This window comes from Lonchura striata, chromosome 14 (genome assembly GCF_046129695.1).
Source record: "Lonchura striata isolate bLonStr1 chromosome 14, bLonStr1.mat, whole genome shotgun sequence".
NCBI classification, from domain to species: Eukaryota; Metazoa; Chordata; class Aves; order Passeriformes; family Estrildidae; genus Lonchura; species Lonchura striata.
The window spans coordinates 431,213-452,052 of NC_134616.1; the positions used below are offsets into that span (position 1 = coordinate 431,213).

General features: G+C 44.6%; 1 long non-coding RNA gene across 1 annotated transcript in view; it reads left to right on the forward strand.

Moving 5' to 3' along the window:
- LOC110476876 (uncharacterized) overlaps positions 1-20,840 on the forward strand; it is a 113,270-nt gene that overhangs the window by 10,367 nt on the left and 82,063 nt on the right. Inside the window, exons 2-8 of the long non-coding RNA XR_013340781.1 lie at positions 1,395-1,552; positions 4,387-4,501; positions 4,640-4,721; positions 7,443-7,530; positions 8,832-8,994; positions 9,543-9,593; positions 12,446-12,591. This is a non-coding gene — a long non-coding RNA (uncharacterized LOC110476876). The remainder of the gene's footprint in view (positions 1-1,394; positions 1,553-4,386; positions 4,502-4,639; positions 4,722-7,442; positions 7,531-8,831; positions 8,995-9,542; positions 9,594-12,445; positions 12,592-20,840) is intronic.

Genomic DNA, 20,840 nt, shown 5'->3' on the forward strand with positions numbered 1-20,840 from the left:
TATGAGTGCCTTTGCTTTGGAGTTTTGTGGGGATGAATGGGTAGAGAAGAGAGTAACTGTGCGTGGAGGGAAGGCTTTTAGAATGAAACTTTGTGGATCATCTATGCTATGAACCACTTAGAGCTTTGATATCCTTCCTGTTTCTCAAGTACTACGGTGAGTATAAAAGACTTTGTAAAATTCTTTGAGCTGATTCTTACTCTGGCCTCTCAGCTTTGAAAGGATATGGCAAATACATCCTTTGGGAAGTCTTCTGGCCAGCTGAGCTCTCCAAGGATAAACTGGAATATATGCTAGATTGCTGTTCTGGACAGCTCCAGGAAAGCGTGGCGAGGCTGCGGTGGCAGCTGCACTCCCCTGAAATGTAGGGAGGGGAACTCGTGCCTGCCTCTGGGCTGTGGTGGTTGAGGCTCGCTCCTCAGCAGGGACAGTGCAGCTGCTGCTCCCCCCAGCAGGGTGAGGGTGATCTGTCCAGCTGAAAACCTGCTGGATTCTTCAGCCACAAGCTGTCCTATGTGTCGGGCAGTACTGGCTGTGCTGGGGGGCAGGAGGCACCCCCTGTCACCCCGAGCAGAGGGGTGCTGCAGCCCCTGTGCCTGGCTCGGCTGGGGCTCGGCCAGGTGCCCAGTGCCCCCAGGACAGCTGTGCTGCTGTGCCCCTGCATCTGCAGCCTTCCCTCTCCCCCTGCATCTGCAGCCTTCCCTCTCCCCCTGCATCTGCAGCCTTCCCTCTCCCCCGTGTGCTCCTCGGGGTCAGCACTGGGGAGCTGAGGGTGCCTCTGTGTGTCCTGCTGGCCGTTCCGGTCCAGACGTGCCTAGGAAGAACCTCCTTCCAAAAGGTCAGAAAATGTCTCCAAGTTTTAAGATTCATGTGAGAAATCCCACTTCAATCTGGCCATTGAACGTTGCTATGAATAAATGCTCTGCTGCTCCAGTTTTCAACAGAAAGGCTCCTTTCCCTGGCACTACCAGGCTTATTCTCCTTTTCAGAGCTAAGTTGGAAAACTGGAGGTTCTGCTAGTCTTTACAGGGTTTAATTTCTCTTTTGTTTTATAAAATCCTGTCTTTGGGGATGAGTTCCATAATAACCCCATTTTTAAAAAATGGTGTTTCCCACTTATCTGTTTTGCATTTGGAGGTGTTTTATTTACAGTAAATTAAAGCAAGAGTCAAAGTGGGTTTATTTTCCTATTTTCTTGTGTTCTGTATTCTGTATTTCCTGTGTATAGGCTTTAACATCTGCCCTCCATCCGCTTCCTGTGATCATGCAACATCAAATCATGCAGGAATAAGTCAGGGTGGATATTTCTGCCATGCTATGCTCTTCTTGATCATTTGACTGCTAAGTATTTGTTTGTAGGTGAAAACTACCACTGCTTTTTCTTTTTTCTATAGCGACTTTGGAGTTGCACCTTTTCTCTTACGTTTAAGAGTTCCAGTTTGTGGTGATATTTAAGAAATAAAGCTGAACTCGGCCAAAACACAGAAGAATTGAAGAAGCCCACTCATCAGAAGGGAAGGATATAGCCTGACAAGTCTACAGAGTAAGGAAGGTTGTGGAGATGTGTCACTTAATTTTAATTAAACATCTGTGCATTCTCACCCACTTGTGTTCTGCGGCTTTGCTGGTGGGTAGAAGGATCTCCTCAGTGATGTTGTTTACTTTTTTTCCATGCATATTTGAGCTTACAAATTGCTTGAAAGCAATTTAACTTTTTGCATAGAAATTTCACGCAGGTGAGGGCTTTTCTGTGCTAGGGAAAGTGTGAACAGAATTTACATTTGTTGATTTTAAAGTCCTAGATCGTGGAAGCCTCCAGAACTGTCCATTAGCAATGCGCGGGGCAGTTCTTCTGCCTTTTTACCTTCTCATTTTCCACATTATTGTTTTCTACCAGATATTTTGTTGCCTGACATCTGTTTCCTGAGGAGCTGATTGTCTCTCCCATCAGCTGGCAGCATCTGCCTGTGTTTCAGCCACGCGGGGCTGTGCTGGCAGCTCTGGTCACCAGTGTTGGTGCTGCTGTGCCCCGAGCTCAGGCGCCAGGGACGCTGCCCTTGTCGTGTCCCTGTGCCAGGAGCAGCGAGGGCAGCGGGGCTGGGGCTGCTCCTGCTGCTGGGCTGGCCTGGGCTTGGCCCCTGGGCACGGCACAGCCCTGCAGGGCACCTCCCTGCCAGCCACCCACAGCGCTGCATGCACAAAACGTCACATTCAGTCCTGCAGCCTCCATGGAGCTGGTTTGTCACAGTGGCTCCTGGTGCGCTGAGATTAGATGTCCCATCACACTGCGTGTGTGTACACTTCCAGGCAGGAGCTGACCTCTCCCGTGGCTGTAATTAGAAACAATTTTCTGATTTTTCTGATGAGTTTTATTTCACAGTGTGCACGTACAGTCCACCCGCAGAAGTTTTTTTCACAAATTGAATTGTTCTCTCAAATGCAACCACATCTCCAGATGTCTTCAGAATACCCTGCTCTGTCTGTGAGAGCTGTAAAATAACTGCACGCTTATAAATTCACCTTTTTGCAGTTATTAAATGTGTTCGACTCATTCCAGCCTGTTGCTGTGGAAATAGGTACAATATAGGAACCTTGGCACTATGACAGGCAATTAAAATACCAAGATGTTTAGCCATGTATGAGTATTTTCACACAGTGAGACCTTGAAGCTTAGCCCACTGCTGACATAGTTAGTTATTGAATCAGTTGCATGAGATGAGGTTGACAGGTGTAATTATATATTTCTGTGGTGATTAAGTATGGCCTGTCATAGAGACCAGCGTGCCTGTAACTGTGCACTCATTTAGTAATCATTTATTGAGTGAAGGATTGGAGTTGGCACGCCGTTTACAAGGGAAGGAAATGTAAAACAAAACAGAAGTCCATTTTGAAATATAATTGATTCATTAAACCATTTATCAATGCTTCATTTTAGTGCATGGAAATATATCTTTCTGTATTTCCTACAGATGTCACAGTTATTTAAGGATATTCTTGCACCCTGACTTTAACAAAAGAATAAAACTCTTGCGATGAGTTCATGAGAAGCTGAGCCTCAGGTCTTTAGCTGCCAAATCCTGGGAGAAGTTATGGAGCTCACTGGAGCCATCTGAATATATGATAATTTAAAAATATTTAGATTACTTGTTAAAAGAACTCAAAATCTTTCAAAATAATATCCTTTCTATGCAAACACATTTGTACAATTGTCTGCTTTGTAGTAGCTGTTCTTCAAAATGTGTTAAAAATTATACAAATATTTTTGGAATTCGTTGAAGTGAACTTGGGCTGTTGCTGGAATTCCTCAATCACTTTTCCAGATAAAAATTTTTCTGTGTAGTGACATCACTCAAAACTTTGCTGTATTATTTCCCATGTCGTTCTCCCTGGTGTTTGTGCCATCCTGATGATATGCATGAAAAGCCTCTTTTCTCAAAGTGAGAGTAGGCTGAGAGAAATGAAATATTGCTCTCAGTTTATTAACCTTGGACCTGGTTGAAGTCAAGCAAACAATTTGACTTATTTTCCACAGCCACGTCTCTCTATTACCTTATTCACAGAAATTTCTATGTCTAAGATTGTTATCTGAGATGGGGTGGGGTTATTTGGTGGTGTTTTTGTTGAGTTTTTGGGGTTTGTTTGTTTGTTTTGGAATTTTGTTTGTTTAAAAAAGTAGCAGCTTTTAGTGCCTGCTTTAACAAAAAGAGCCCACTGTCTTTTGCAGGAAAACAGGATCCATGTGGTCTCTGGTCTTCTAGGATGGGCTGAAAAAAGCAATAGGAATTCGTAGATAGAAATAACAAAAAACACAATTTCCCCTCATTTTATAGGATACAAAAAGAACCTATTTACATAAAACTTCCATGATGTTCTTAATTAACCATCAGAATTTTTTATCTTTGTTTTTAACCAAAAACTGTTTCTCATAGCTTTTGGGATAGATATGAGATGGTATCTATGAGATAGAGAGAAAGAAAGAATAGAGATGGTGGGGATGTGGCCAAATGATGAATATTTAGAAACTGTCCTTTGGAATCAGTAATTAAACTAGGTTCAAATGCCAAAAAGTGGATGCCAACCTAAACTTGGAAAGTTTCATCCCAAAGTTTGGAAGAGCCTTATTTCCCCAGTCTCATCTACTTAAACACGTAAGCTTCCCAGTAGGAAGCATTTGGGTTAATATTTGGGTTAATATCTGGCTTTCTAATCACATGCTTGGGAAGATAACTTTTGTTGCTTTTCTAGAGAACTTCCCAAGCGTGCAGTAAAATGCGTGCTGTTCCAAAAAAAATATCCTGAATAAAGTGATGCCTGCTGAATTGCATTTTTGTTTTTCTATTACTAAGCTAGAGTTTGAGGTTTTTTTTTTCTTTTACTTTAATGCAGTTGCATTCAGGTAGAAGAATATTTGATGTTGGAAGAGGTCTCTGGAGATCATCTCATCCAACATCCCTGCTCAGAGGAGGGTAAATTGGAGCAGGTTGCCCAGGATCGTGTCCAGGTGAGTTGTGAATATCTCCAAGGATGAGGAGAGTCCTCTTTTTTAGGTGTTCTGTTCCAGTGATCAATCACTCTTACATAAAGGTTTCTTATGTTTAAATGACATTTGCTGTATTTTGGACATTGCTGTGTTTGAAAGATACTGCCTGTCTCTTTCACTGGACACCATGGAGAAGAGTCTGGCCTTGTCCTTTCCTCCTCCAATCCATTTATAAAAATAGGTAAGATCCCAGTTCTCTCTTCTTTGTCTGTCAGATGCTCCCTTGCAGAGTCTGGGACAATCTGGAGGAGAAACACCCATTTTCTATGTGCCTGAGAAAAGGGCTCCACTCCAGTGCTGCTGGTGCACTGGAGTGGAGCCCTTTGGGGCTGCCTGCACAGGGAGGGTGGGATCAGTCCTGCCCGAGGCAGACCTGGGCATTTGTAGTAAAGAACAGCCACGGGCACGAGCAGAAAAGGAGGGGGCACATACTGGAGCTGCCTGGCATTGTGCCTGTCTCCTTGGCTCAGCACCGTGCCCGTCCCACCTCTGCTCTTCCCACACGGACTGCACACCTCCCTGCCAAAGAGGGGGTCCTGGATTCTCCTCATCTCTAGCTTTAGTGCCTCCTGGGCAGCTCTAAAACCAACCCAGCTCTGAGTGAGGACAGCAAATTGGGCACAAGGCTTCAGGGGCCAGCCAGGACCTCGCACTCCTCACTGGCATCACAACACCGCCAGCTCAGAAGCAGCAGTGGCATTTTTGCAGGATACGATATGAGCAAAGGGCAGAATTTGCTTTTCCCTTGTACACTTTCTATTTTCATACCCTACTTATTTCTGACTTTAAAGTCATTCTCTGTTTTTTATTCCAGACTTGACCATGTGAATCCAGCTGTTCTCATAACTCCCGCTGCTGATGTTCTAACATGATGCAGCCATAGACTGGATCTTTCTTTTCTTTTAATGTACTTTTAAATTATCAAAAGACTAAACCTTTGAATACCACTTCTCATTTGCACGCTGGATTTGAGGCTAGAAAGCAAGTTTGCTTATTTAGTATTTGCTTTGATTTGGTGATTAGTCTTTGCTCTTAATTATTTTTACCATTTCCACATGAGTGATCAGGAAATTAACAGCTGTCTCACACTTTCAGCAAGTTAAAAACAGCCTATGGTATTTCCTTATTGACTTTTTACTTGGCCCTGTGCAGAATGTTTTAAGATGTTGCTTCTCTTGGGTTTCCCACCTCACAGCTTGAGTAATGCCACAGCTTTTAAAAATGTTTCCCTTTTGACTTGCCAAGGTGATGAAGACAAGTAAAGTCATCCAGCATAAAAGGTATATGTGAACAAAACATGAGTGGAAGGTATGGGTCAAGTTACAATCCAAACAAGAAGAATATTAGAAGCAGTTTTGGAGACTGAGGAGACCAGTCCTGTGGCACACATCTGCAATGAGAAATACTGCCATCCTGGGATCCGCCGTGGTGTTTGCACACTGATAGCAAATCCTCTTAAAAAAGCGAAAATAAATGGCTTGCTGCTCCTTTTCCCACTGATGTTTTCCTTTTATCTTTTCATTCTTTTTCAAATTGGTAATGATTGTAAATCACTCCTTGCCACAAAGTGCTGTTTCCCAAGAGCAGTTATTTGATTCTTGTAATCTTATTTACTAGTTAAATTCAATAAGTGCCCAACCTATGCTCCGAATGCCTTTTTAAAATACACTAATAAACAGGCCTTGATTGCTTTTTGATTGAATTGCAGATAATGATATTTATACCATCAGTGAGTTAAGGTAATCAGCCTTCCCAGGGAGGCGTTTCCAGCACACTGAGGTCTGCACTTGGTCTGCTTGCAGCATGAGATGAGGATGAGCATGGTGGTGGCTTTCTCTGTGCTCCTGCAGTCTTGGGCTTCTGGGGCTTTAAGAGATTCGCTGCAATTGTTTGACTGTAAGACTTTTGTGGTAGAGATCTGTTTGTGCAAATAGTAAGTGTTGCAGAGTTGGACAGAAACTGCTGGGGCTGGTGTAATTTGTGGTGCTGAACAAAGGAAAATGGTGTGCAGATCCTTTCACTTAATGTACTTTTTGTGCATGCTTTCTGATGTGAATCCTGGTTTCTTTGAAGTGGAATTTAAGGGTTAGGATTTGGGCACTGCCCAGCTGGATTGGAGTCCTCACTAGATGTGACGTGGCTGATTTGGCAGCATCTATATGTGTACTTCAGTTTTGGAGGGTTTGAAGAGAGATTGGTGAAGAACTGAGTGGAGCTCATCATGATACTCCTGTCAGGGCTAGGAAAATGCCCAAGAAATATCCTGCAAGACCTTTTGCTTAGCCCGTTCTAGAGTGACACAGCAAGGGGGAAGAGACAGGAATTCCTCTGCTTTACACCAGTGTGTTTCTGCTTGGGTGACACAATAGCCAGAGTTCTCCATCTGACATCTTTTGTCCATGGCAGAGGTCAGAGCAAATCTAACACCGGCAGAACACCTTCCACTAAGGTGATAATCGCTGTTGTTCTCGGCACGGGGCACACTAATGGCAAAACGACTGTGATGGTGTGTGCTTCTCAACCTTACAGCTCCTGAAAGGGTGCATCAGTTCCAAAGGAGAAGAAATAAAGTACTTTGCAAATGCTGCTGCAGACAGATTCTCTCTTAGTAGCCAAACCAAGATGCTTTCTTTCATTTATTTTTAGTCAGTGTATTAATGCCACGATGTTGCTTATAAAATCTGTTCTAGCCAGTTGTTTCAGTCTAATTGAAGACTGTAAGTAATTTAGAATCAAAGGGAATCTTTGTTTGACTGGCAAACAGCCGAAGGATGAACTCTTAGCACACCCTGGTAGATGGGAGCTGGGTGGGAAGGCAGCTTGCACGGGCTGTGCTGGGATGGGAGCGGGCTGGTGCTCTGCCTGGGTGTGCTGCTAATGCCTCAATCCATCTCCTGAGCAGAGACTGAGAACATCAAACCCTGCCACAGCCTCCAGGTGACATAGTACTGTTCCTGCAACTGCTGCTCTTCAGCCAAGGTGACCCCCAGGTAAGACAAATATTTTGTTTCAAGGCTGAAATTTCAGCTGCATCTCTGACTTATTGAGAACTGGAAGTGCTTCCTCTGATTTAAGGGCTGCTGACCTCCCCTTCAGGTGGTTTGGATGTGGCAGCAAAAGGCCAATACATTCTTACAGCTGCCTTGTCTGGCTGCCGAGCTGGGTGTAATTGGACTCGTTTTTCAGTGGTTCAGATGTCAGCTGGGTGTGGGCTGAAGTTCACTGCCACGATTTATTTCAAAGGTTTTCAGAGCTGGGCTTCTGGGCCTTATTTAGGTATTGAAGTCAGTGAAGTGGTTTTTTTTTCAGTGGATTTGCTGTTGATTCAAAGATCTGGGGGAACTGTTGGGAGGTGTGTGACCTCTGAAGCCTGATTCTGTGTAGCAGGGCTAGAAGGATTTGTCCTAAAGGTTGGGAAGAGCATTTCTCAGGGCCAATGCTGAATGCCCCTCTTGGCTTATTACAAACTGCAAATTAGGAACCCTGAGCACTTTTATTTCTAATGTGTTTTTTTTTTTTTCATTTGACTTGAAAACATTACTGTGGATGTTCTGACCAGCCACTCTACTATTTTAATTTTTCCCCCTTAAAGAAAAGGGATCTTTTAACATGCTCTCATGTGTCTCTGGTTTATACTAGAATTTGCAAATCAAGGCTGGTGTGACTCTAAATCTACTGCTGTGCTCCCCCTGGGAGCATCTTTTCAGCAGATGTGGCATGGAAAAATCTGGTGACTCTGCTTGAGGACAGCAATGAGTGGCAGCAGAAGTGCTTGTGATCTGCCCCCAGTCCATTCTTATTTAGAAATAATCTTTATACCCATCACAACTGCAAAACACTATTTTTAAAGAGAGAAACAAATACTCAAAAGACAGATAAGATGGTCTAATATAAAACAAAAATGAAACAGTTTCATTTTATATTTGTCAGTTGAAAATTGTACTCACAGCTTTTAAATTCTTTTGAAACAGAAATCAATATGCCAGGCTAAAGATAGTCCTAGAGGTGAACAACTCTGGGGTTTCACCTGCTGATTGTATCCCTCACCTCTTCAGATCTGCCTGAAGCCACATACCATGGCTTCTCACAGCATAACTGGACCTCCTCTGATCAGTACATAAACATTTTGGTTGGGGAAAAATATCCAAAACTTCAGAGATTTCTATCTGTGTTGTGGAAATTGAAATGACAGATTTTTTGCTTTATTGATTCTGCTGTGGTGAGAAGTGCTTCTAGAATCTAACACACAACACAGGTTTTGTTTTGTCTTTCTCTTTTTAAAATTACTTAGTTGCAGAGGATGACTGAAGGAATGCAAATTAATCGAAACAAGCTATACTGCAGGTGGCTTAATGTGCCCATAGGCTCCTTTTTGAGGAGTGGGAGCTAATAAAGTTTGTGTGAAAACCAAGAGGACACGCCCTGCTCCCTTTGGGATCACACCGTGCTGCTCGGTGAGTGAGGATGTCAGGGGTCCTGCAGCCTCAGGTCCCCAGGAGCTGCTCAGGGCTCTGCTCTGGCTGCCCTTCGGGTGCTTTTGCCTTGCCCTACTCCTGCCTTACCCAAAATGAGCTCAGCAGAGCAAGCAGCAAGGGGAGAACTGTGTCATGCAGGAGCTCGGGTGTTGGAGAGGGAGGTGACTGTGTCTGGGGCTGCTTTGATTTTTTTCCTATGGAGAAAGAGAACTCCCTTTGAAATAGTGTTTTTTTCTCAAAAACATACTAAAATACAGCACTATCTCTGTGTGATCAGCAGCCACAGTAGCTTTGGTACCAAGTTCTGATCAAAAACATATTCCAGTGCAACTGATCCACTACTAGAAATGTGAGTCATATCTCCTTCTACCAGTGGTTTTTCATACCATTTTTGGCTCTGGTTAGTATTATCTTGTTTGACAAATACCCTGAGATTGTATGAGATGAATGCATTGTGGAATTTGTGGTGCAGCTCTTAGGAAATAAAAAGTATATTTATGAATCCTCCTTTTGCATTTGTGCCTTAGGTACGGACAGTCGGGCACAGAACATTGGCATGGAACGTGCCCCTGGAACTGGTGAGAGGCAATTATCTGCCTGGATAATTATAATTGCCACTGCACAGGGCTGGAGGGGAAGGAGGGTGCTGTTAGGGAGGTCAGAGCTGAGAGCCTTCAGCACCCTGCTGGGGCCAGGGCTGCCCATCTTCTTCTTCCTCAGGCTAGGGCTGCCCATCCTCTGCGTCCTCCTGCCCTGCCCTGGCTTCTGGAGCGACCGAGCATTTCCCCATCCCTGTCTCTGCCTTCATACCTCATTTGGGAATTGTTTCTGATTGCCCAAGCATCTGCAAGTTTTAATTTCCCCCGCTTTCACAGTAACTGTGAACATTTACAAATAGAAAATGTACTGCTTGCACTCAACGTGGGAGTTTGGAAGAAAAGACATCTTGCTGTGGTACCTCAGTGCAGCCTTCACCGGGTGCCTGTGAGCACCACCTTGCAGTGCAATAACCTGAGCTGTAAATACAGCTTATCCAAAACACAGATCATTGTCCTTTGAATGAGAGTCCAAGCGGGAGAGTTTCATCCAGCTAAACTGTTGATTTTACTATTTTTGTGACAGATATTATTTTCCATTATCATATGTGTTTGGAGATCTTAGAAGTAATTTTGTTACTACAATGCATACGGGAAGCAAACTTTCAATTATGTGTTAACCTGCCCGGTTTTCAGTGTTTTCTAACAAAACTTGAGGATATCTTTGTGGATCTAGAGCTTATCAAGACTCTTTATAGCTGCCTGAAAGCAGAGGCAAAAATATCTGTGGTTTTCAATCTTGTGTTTATTAATTTTATATTTATTATTTATTTATCCTCCATGTGCATATCTTCTTATAAAGAATCAGAATTTTGGGAGTTTTTGTTTGTTTTTCTGTTATAAAAATTGTGGTAGTTTTAAATATTTTCTGAGCCAAAGGTCTTGTTTAACTTTGTGACCTAGGTGCAGTTTAAAGTGAATTATGATATTCTGTGATTTCTTAGATTTTGGCTCGCAGTCTTTAGATGCTTTCATTCCCACACCTGCCATCCATTAGGAGACCTCCTTCTGTGATCTTTCATCATCCAGAATATATGATGATTTTCTTAAACACTTGAGCTAATTGGGAGTGATTCTGGCTTTTAAATATATGGCAGTATTTGTAAATAGCAAACACTGGGCAGGCTTGAAATAAATATGTGCAATTTGGCAGGAATTGTTAAAAAATGCAAAGCCACTTTCAAATGCCATTTAAACATTCAAATTACTTCCAAAGGGGGCTGTTGGGCACAGGGCAGGCCAAACAGACCCTGTTCCCTGGAGAGCTTGCTGAGAGTCCCAAATGCTCATCTGCTGATGCCAGTGCTTGTCCTTCAGCCTGCTACCTGCCACCAGACTTTATACAAAGTACACCGGTTCTAGTCTTTGAGAAAGCAGCATCATTTTTGTGTAATATAAATAAATCCCTCCTAATGTCCCACTTACTGTGCATCCTGCCCTGCACAGCAGCCTGAAGAGATGGAGTGGCTTTGGGCCCTAATATCAAGGGAGAAGTGAGAACTCAGGAGTCCCACAAAGGTTTTTATGAATTGAAATAGCTGCACATGTCCTCTCCTGGTCTTCCTTGTTTTAAGCCAAACCTGATATTCAATGTTTTTGTACTTTCTCATAACCTGACTTGAATTTCCAGTTGCAAGAGTTCTTTCATTGACTTTCCAATTCTTGATTCATGATTCTTTCTCCAATCATCTACTCAAGAGAGCCATGACTAGATGACTGGAGACCCCAAATGAAAAGAAAGGCATGGTTTGGGTTAGAGCAGTGCTATCAAAACTCAGTGTGTTTAAAAAACCCCCGAAGAGGTGAACCATAACATCTGTCACCCCTAGATAGAAAATTCTGAATTTAGCATTGACTTGCATCCGTAACAGAAAAAGACTTTAAAGCCTGAGCGATTGACAGGGCTAAATGTGTGTTTTTAGCAGTTGTTTATGTGGTCCATGTCTTACTGGGTGCTGCTCTGGGCAGCCCCTGGCAGCAGAGGTGGTGTGTGCACATGTGGGATGGTGCTCAGGAGAAGGCACCATCTTGGACGGACCCAAAATCCTGGAGGTTCCCCAGGGCAATCCCATCCTTCCAGCCTGGCTCAGCGAAGCCTGGCTGTCCTGTGGGGACAGCTGGGGTAGCCTGAGGGTGCGTCCTGTTCACAAGGCAGTAACCTTGTTTTTGGCTAAATAAACCCGTGAGCTGTGGGTTCCTGTAGGGTGTGTCACAGTCCTTAGCAAGGGACACCCCAGGCTCTGGCTTCCAACCAGATTTCCCGTGCTCACATCTTCCACTCTTATTTACAAGTTGCTCAGGGAGTGAGTTGGTCCCTCTGGAAAGGGGCACAAGGAGCTGAGCGTGGATTTTGCCCCCCAGGAGCCGTGTCCCAGCTCCTGAGAGCGCTCTGGCTGCATGAGGAGCTGGCTGCTGCCTGTTCTCTTCTGCCTTCCTGTGCCTCAGCTCTGTGTGATCAGAGGAGCGTCAGGAGGGAGCAGCTCACTGCTGCTTGCAAGGGCTGTGAGAATAAGTAAAAATGCTAAAAAAGGAGCAGCTTATGTTGGCGTACCCGAGGTACCCGATGGCTGGTTTTATTGTATTGTGAGATTGGCAGATGTGCTGGAAGATAGTGCACTTCCAGATGCAGTGTGAAGTCATTTATGAGGTGCCAGAGGCAAGAGCTGGTGTGCATGGTTCTCTTGCCTGGTTCTTGCTCAGGCCAGCACCAGATGCAAGCTCTGTATGAACCCAGAGCATCCTGAAGCTGTGCTGAGATCGGGGAACCAAAATTTAAGTCTATTTCCAAAAAGTAATTTGCATTAATTTGCAAACCAACTTTTGTCTTCCTATAGGAGCTACTTGGCCTGCTAAAGACAAAAAAAGCGAACGGCAGGAGAACTGAAATGAGATGTGGACGCAGAAGAAGCAAACAGCAGCACAGGGCTGGGAGAGCAGCTTTCAAAGGCTGAGTCTGCAGTTGGGGGAATGAAGGTGCCAAGTCAGTAACCTTTTATGTCATGGCATGAACTGTAATGAGTCAAGGCTCTGTCAGGGGAGGGCAAACTGAGCAGCTCTGCCAGGCTTCCAGCCACTTTTGGCTATGGCAGCTTTTAGGAGAGCAGCTGACAAATCATCCCAGTGCTGTGGTGGGGTAATAAGAGAGGCTCACTGGGTTTGAAGCTTAAGTAACTCACGTATGAAATGCTCTCTGCATGGCTGAAACCTTCTCAGAGTTGTGACATGATCACTCTGGGCTTGGGACTGTGCAAGGAAAACAGCTGCTCTGTATTTTGGTGTGGCGCTTTGACACGTATTTGGGGCAGATCTCAGCGAGTGCTTTGCACTGCTTCCTTTTGGTATTCCTGTCCTGTATGCTCAACAGATTTAAAACAAGGCATGCAGATGGGACATCTTCCTCTTTTGCTTGCACATTTCTTTTCCAGCAGGATGCTCGCCAAATGTTCTTCATTCTAAAACACACTGAGAGCTGCATGAGATGATAAACACCAAGGCTGGGGACTCCAGGGAATGGGAGAGCTTGGGCTGTCTAAAAAATAATCAGCCTTGAGAGGAGGATACTTCCATCAGTAACTCTTGTGCTCTGAGCCTGAAGAAAACATGTGCTTCTCTTTCTCTATCTTGCCCTCCCTCTTTGCATGCTTAAAAAAAAAAGTAATTGTTAATAGTTTAAAACAGGTTTTAAGCCAGAATTTTTAAGAGCTGCAAACAGACTTACTGGCAGGTTTTCAGATCTCTCATGGCAATCAAAAGCAGCTGATGCGTGTTTTGCAATCTATTTTCAGACTGCCAGAACTTATGACTCAATTAATAAAACAAATGTGCCTATCAACTACAGCATAACCCTTTTGACCTTAATGAAGCCCTAAATCTTTAGCAAATTTGTTTCAGGATTTCAAATGTAGACAGAGCTAATATCTGCACTTGTTGCACTATAGTTTATTGCCTCGCCTTGCTGCTGGTGTAGCCCTTGCTAAACTTGTGACCCTTGCCTGCACACACCCTTTCCAGATGACCGGCAGTTTGGAAAAGCTCATCAGACAAGAGGTCGCATTTCTGTGCCCTGTTACTTGATGTAACTTCTGTCTGCCTAATTGGAGGCCAGGACAAGCTGCTCCTGCTCCCTGCAGCAGCCAGGCCAGTGGCACTGGGGCAGGAGCTGTGTGCTCCTCGCGGAGCAGGACGCTGCAGCTCCCATCCCCTGCCCTGTGAACACTGCAGCTCCCGTCCCCTGCGCTGTGCTCGCTGCCAGGAGCCTCTGGCACTTCTCAGCACAGCGGGCTCGATCCCAGGTTTGCACGGTTTTCTGCAGAGTGACCACAACCTTTTAATCACTGTGAATGGATTCCCTGGCAGCTGTGATGTTTCTGGGTGTGCAGCCCGGGCTCCAAACTGTTTGTTTGCCTGGTGCAGAGATGGGATCCAGCCACAGAGCTGGACCAGTGCTGGCTTGTGCTTCTGTAGAGACAGACATAGGTCTTGACATGGGCATTGCAGGCATTCAGGAAGGGTTTACTGACGCTTTAAAATGGTACAGAAATGGAGTAAAAAAGGTAGTGATTGGAACATCTCCATGGTTTGGAGTCATTAGTGAGTTTTGTTACTTTCTGAAATAGGATTAAAGAAGGTAGAGCTCTTGTGAGGGGTCCTGTCAGCCTCCTTTGCTCTTTAAAACCCAGTTCTAGCTATGAGTGCCAGAGTGAAGGGTGAGGAACATCACATCACATCACATCACTCTCTGCCACCCGAGGCTGTGTCAGAGCAAACTGCTGAGGAGGAGAGGTTGGTGGAGCTGGTTCTTGAGATCCAGACAAACCTTCAGCAGCAGAGGGCACGGGCCTTTGTGCTTCCCCAGCTGCCCCTCAGCCCTTCTGTCCTGTGCCCTGGGCACAGCAGTGGCTGCAGCTCCCTGGGGAACTCTGCCAGTCCCCAGGACTGAAGGGGAACCTGTTTGCTCCACAGCTCTTCAGTGGAGGGTTCTTGTGAACTTCTGGAAGACAACTTAATAACTGAGTAGTCAAGGTCAACAGACTATTAAAATCTGAATTGTAGTGTATCCATTCTCTCAAGGACATAAAAAAAGGGAAAGGCATTGCTTCCCAGGAGCGCTGAGCAGGCTGGCAGAGAAAATTGAGTGTAATAACACTGCTCTCTGCACTTTCCTTTGTCTCTTCTGCTTATGGCAAGTGTTCTTCTCACAAATCTTCTACCCTAACTTTTATGCAAATTCATGAAATAGTTGAGCTTGCCGGGGATCCTCACAGCCCTGACAATGTCAGCACAGTCAGGTAACTCACTGAGCTTAGTATATATATGTATAGTCTTCTTGTTTAACCTGTTAGACTGCTTAAAACTACCTTTACAAATATGAATTAACTTTGTTTCCAGATCATAACAGCATTTTAATAGTCTATTAGAGGGGGAGGAAGGTGATTTAAGGATTGAAGGGGGAGCCTAAATGAGTTTCAATACTGTGACTGAGCTGTTTCATTGTTTTGATTTAAATCTCATTGTTACCTTCATTCTCTGCATGGATTGAGTTGAGAGTACAGCTCTCATAGATTTAAGCAGACCAGGGGAGGTGGGGTGAATTTCGCTCAGGTTTAGTCCAGGCTTGCTGAAAGCAGCACATGCAAGGTCCTAGCCTGCCTTTGCTGAGGAGGAAGAGGCCGGGCAGTGTCCTGGGGAAATCTCTCCCTTTGCATTCTCCTGGCTGCTGATGGTTCCAGCCAGGACAGCTCCTGCTGCCGCCGCAGTGGCTCTGTCAGGCACCAGAGACTTTTCTCCCCTGGCTTTCACTCACTGCCTCCTGCCAAACGGGGTGAGCCCCATGGGGGTCAGGGCAGGGCGAGCCCCCCAAATGCCCCTTCTGCAAGGCACTGCTCTGGGACCTGCCGGGGCACAGAGGGGAGAGGCACCAGGGCAGGGCAGGCCCCCTCCTCATCCTCCTCTCCTCGGCCTCCACCCCAGGGTGCCGCAGGCTCTGGAGAGACCCCGAGGAGTCCAGCTGGCAGCAGTGCAGCCAGGGGCCTGGGCAGCTTCCTCTTTGGCTGGGCAGGACTTTTTTCATGTCACTGTTTTGTCCTAAATTGTAAAAACAGCGTAAGCAGCAGTGCTTAGAGTACACTGGGCACCCCATAGGGCCAGGAAACAGGTGGCCTACTCAGTCTGCAGAATTGTCTCTTTCTGAGCAAAGTGGGGAAAAATGGAAAACTCTTACATTTCCGAAATACCAAATTTTAAAAAATCGTTATTATTGTTATTTTACTGAAAGAACAGTCTGATATTGAGACAGGAAGAGAGGGTTGTTTGGGAGGCAAAGCAAGGAGATGAACTTACTTTTTCACATTGTTTTTTAGGAAAATGAGAACTATGGTTATCCAGTACGTATGTGAGATCATACAGTAATTCAGATCTGACAGGACTTAGTGTTTGTACAAACCCCACTCCTCCCCTCTTCTCCTCAGTGTATTTTGAATGAGAGAACCAAAGTGATATGCGTTTTAATGAGACTGGAGTAATTTCTGATACCAGATCTCTATGTGATTTCTTAAAAATAATTGACATACCATATAATTTGATTTGATTCTATCTTTATGATGATATTACTTTTTAAAATGCAATAATAATAAGAAAGTTGCATCCTGGATGCTCAAGGTGGAAGGTGTTGCACAGTTCAGCTTATCCCAGTCGCAGTCCATTCTTGCTTAGCTCTGAAATGAGAGCAATAACCATTATCTTTTCTCTTTTAGCTCCTTAGCAGCTTTGACTATAAGCCCTTTGGATCTCATAAATAGATGTACACTACGAAGCATGGTGCCTGGCAATTCCAGCTGGGGACTCCTAACAGTCTGCTAATTAAAATATAAATGTTGTGATGCAATAGATTGATTGCATTGTCTTAAGCAGTTAAAACCTTGAGACAGCTTAGAGGGAAGGGCTGAAGTATAGAATAAAACCACTGCTTTTCAGATACAGTAAGGCCAATTAGTCCTGCCTGTTGTAAGCTTCTATAGGTGTCTGTCCAGAAACTCCCTGAGCGAATCCCTGCTTCATTTTTACAAGTTATGGTTTCAGTGATCCTGAACTCTTCTTGAAAACTGACTTCAATAATTTATGTATTGTAATAATAATCAGCTTTGTAATAATTATCAGTCTGTGGGGCTGTTATTATCAATTTAAAATGGTATATCACAAACTAAACAACTACTTTTAAAAATCCCCCAACTCTATATTTAAAACAAAAAATAGTCCCCTGCAGCCTGTATAAAAAAAAAGTAAAAAGTCAAGCTTGATCCATAAGCTGACAATAGTAAGGAAATTCAGACATGAGCAGGGAAGTGTTCCATATGTTCTCCAGTACCTAGGCACAACTGGGTGCCTCTTTAATGATGAGCTGAATGCTCCCTGTTGTGCCTAGGTACTGCAGAACATATGGCGTGCTTTCCCCCTTAACTGTGAGTTTCCTTGCTGTTGTCAGTAGGTGTCTAACTCCGCTGTGTTTTAATATAGTGTTTGTGCCTCTGAGCACAGGCCAAATTTGATCTTAGGCAAATAGGAGGGTGGATACAGCTGCTGATTATCTCATATTCTTCTTGAAAGCATATTTCAGTACATAATCTGGATTATATAAACACACCTTGCAATTGTTAATCAGGACCCTCAGAGTTTAAAAATCAGTCCACTGTGCTCCAAACTTAGCATGGATGATAAATGACTCTTTAGTTGCCAATATAGCACAATATTTCAATTTCCTGCCTTCACAGAGGTATTTCAAAGGTTGAATGGAGTTCATACTCACAGTATGTGTTGCCTAGAACTCTGTGATCTCTTGCTGGCAAACTTTAAGCAAAACCTTTTCAATTAACTAAACGCATTCCTCGTGGAAATCAGCCAACCCAAAGCTGGACAAACAGATTTTCAGTGATACTTTGCAATAACCTTTGCCTGCTCCTGGCTCTGGATAAGTATAGACAGAATGAGTTTATTAGCTGATAGCAAGTTATGTGATTGATAAAAAAATTAATGTAATCTAGAACTAAACTTTGCTTTCTGACAGTTATATAATTCCAGTGTAATTTCCTTTAGTTCTTTTATGTGGTGTAAACATGAGTAAAGTTTAGCCTACAACCAGCAGAGCAGAAATGCCACTGACAAAAGCACAGGACACTGAGGTGTGAGCTGGGTCAATCTGAGGCTTGGTTCTGCTGCTGTTTGGTGATACCCTGGGGGTTAGGGCTGTGTTGGTGACTGCTGGAACTACAGACAGTAGATGGGACTGAGGGATACCTGTCTTCTTTGGAAAAGCTGGGAGAAAAACCCTCCCACAGCTGGAAACTCTGCCACTGGAGTTCCCCAGGAATAGTCTTGGAGGAGTGCTCTGCGTGAAACCTCCCAGTGCTCTCGCTGTGGCTGTGCCCTTGTGCAGCACATCTCTTGTTGGCTGCTCCTGGGACAAGCTGGGCTGGAGGGACCTTTTGCCTGAGCTGCTGCATTTTTGTGCTCAACATGTGCTGCAGTGGTAGCCAGGAATATTTGTCAAAGACAGCTTGCTCTAGCCACACAGAGCTCCAAATTTTCTTTGTGTGAGTCCTTATTAAACCCATTTGCTCTTATGTGAAAATGTCAGCCCAGACAGTTCCTCATTCAGACAGTACCCGTGTCTGAGTATTTATCAGTGGAAGATGACATGAGGGGATGTGAAGTTGCATGCACTGGCGGAGGACATGCCTTGTCTCCCAGATAAACTGTTTGTCATTTTTGCCCTCCTTTAGCGCCCTAACATGGATCTACCACAGCTTACGAAGTCAGTCAGGCTGCTCTCTTTGACCTGGAGCTGGACAGGTAACCTGCAGCTCTCTCTAGAGGGTTATCAGGCAGTCAGGTTTGTCGTCCTCAACACCAGCTGGTCTCTGTGCCTTTGTACTGGGGCCCTTTGTCATTATCCGTGAATGCCAGTGTGGTTCCTTGTCCTTGGGTCCATGTGCACATGCAAGCATCGAAGTGGTTTTCATGCAAAGCCACCATTTGGACCATGAAACAGCAACTGCGTAAATGTGTGTACTAACAACATGCAACCCCTTGTGTGGTGATCCCCATCCCAGGACAGCTCTGTCCTGACTGGCAGTTTGCTCAAAGGGAAGGTTCTCAGAGCATCCAGTTCCAAAACACTGGAGGGGGCTGTTTTCCATCTCCTCCACTTTCTCTGTGTTCCTGCTTCTTTCTCTGTCTTAGCGTGATGCTCTGGGTGCTCTGGTGTATCCCAGCCAGGCACAGGGGCTCTCCTGCTGCTTGGCTGGAGGATGTCACCTGTACTGGTTGTGCAGGGCTCTGCAGTGTGAGCTGCCATCCTCTCCCTGCCCCAGGTGCTGGCGCCTCTTGGCTTGTGGCCACTTCCTACTCTGCTCCCTTCTTTTCCTGTGTCTTTCAGGGCGTGTGCCTTCTGAAGAGCAGAAAGCACACAGGATTTTGCCATGTGCTGCAGCTGGGCACACGCTGAGTCAGTCCTTCAGTATTGTAGAAATAAATATTTGACCATGAACACCCCCCATGCCCCAAACACCCTTGTTTTGCCTATGGAAAGATAATTTACCGTTTTCACCTGGAGCCTGTACAAGGCACTCTAACGAGCCATGGCCACCTCTGGTTCTGTGACTGGGTCACCAAATATATTGCATAAAAGATGTAAAATATATTCCATTTTTATTGTAGCACCACAATTTCTGTTTTCTTTTAAAGTACCTTCTTGTGGAGCTCAAAAAGGGAGGGAGAAGAGGAATATTTGCTTGTTGCTTTGCAACAGTGCAGCTGGCTCCCAGGGCACTGAGCTGTGTCTTTAAGGCAGTGCAGAGCCAGTAATCCAGTAAATGCTGTGTTCTCCCGTTGAATGATGCAGAGGACAATTACCTAAAGGACCACACAGGTAACTGAGGCTGAGCAGTGTGTTTGTGCTGCAGGCTGGGTGCAGCTGGGAGGGACAGGAGCTGGAGCCCAGCTGGGGTCACCATTCCGTCCTGGAGGCATTCCCGCAGCTTGCAGGGCTCCTCACACTTCCACAGGTCACTCTGCTTTGCACAAGACATCAAGAGGCTTTTGGTGCAGCATGGAAGAGGTAGAAAGAGTGCCTGAGTGCAGGAATTTCTCCATTTTCCATGTGGGCTCATGGAAATCACACTTTGTGATTAGCACCCAGCTGCACCACCCTAGGGAGCAGTCGCCTGCTCCAGTTGGCTTCAGGGATCTCTTGGGTTCCAATTCATTTTTTTCTTCCACTCCTTTATTTTTTAACCCTTCTGTCTGTCCTAGACTCCATTGCCTGGGGCAGTTTGTATCACAGTGGCCTACACGCTGATGAAAAATAACTAATTTTTCTTTGCAATCACCTTATACACTGTTATTACCCATTGGAGTATCCTGGAAATCAGTTTTTCCAGTTATTCATTTTTACTTTCATTAATTATTTTCTCCTTCTTTCTCTCTCTCTCTCTCACACACACCCCCTTCCCTCAGCCCAAACCATTTCTCAGTCACCACAATTTTGAACAATTTTTTCATGATGGGGAGAACCTTCCATGAGTTGTGTTCCTTCCCTTCAGATAGGTTTTCACTTCTTTTTGAATTCTACCTGTTTGGCTTAAATAACCTCTTGAACCTTGCTGTTTTCCCATGCTAATTTTATTTTTCTTGCCTTCCGTGTTTCTTTGAAAAGCTGTGCATTCCTTCTGGGACTCTATTATGGTTGCTTAAGTAGCCTCCATGCTGAGTTGAAGGATTTTAATTTCCTCACTTCTGACTTCAGGGCCTTTTTGACCGGCTTCCTCTTTTTTTTTTTTTTTTTTTTTTCCCCCTTTTTTTTTTTTTTTTTTTTTTAAATCCCCTTTCTAAAGCTTAATGTCACAGTGCTAGGTTTTGTTGCATTCCCTCCCACAAGGACACTGAACTTAATTACACTGTGCCCCTTTATACTTAGTGATTCAGCTAGAGTGAGTTCTTCAACTTTGCATGTCATTTTCACTGGAAAAGGGGCACTTTGTTGGTATTTTTTTAAGCAAGAAAGGTAACTTCCAACAGTTATCTTGATTTATAATCCAAATGGAGCAGTTCCTCAAAGGGCTCTACAGCCCAATGAATGTTGCCCTCATCCAGTGCACTTCTCTAAAACTGCATTTGCTCATCATGGCCGGGTTGAGTAGGAGAGCTGATTCTGCAGGTAGAGTTTGGGGGTTTGGT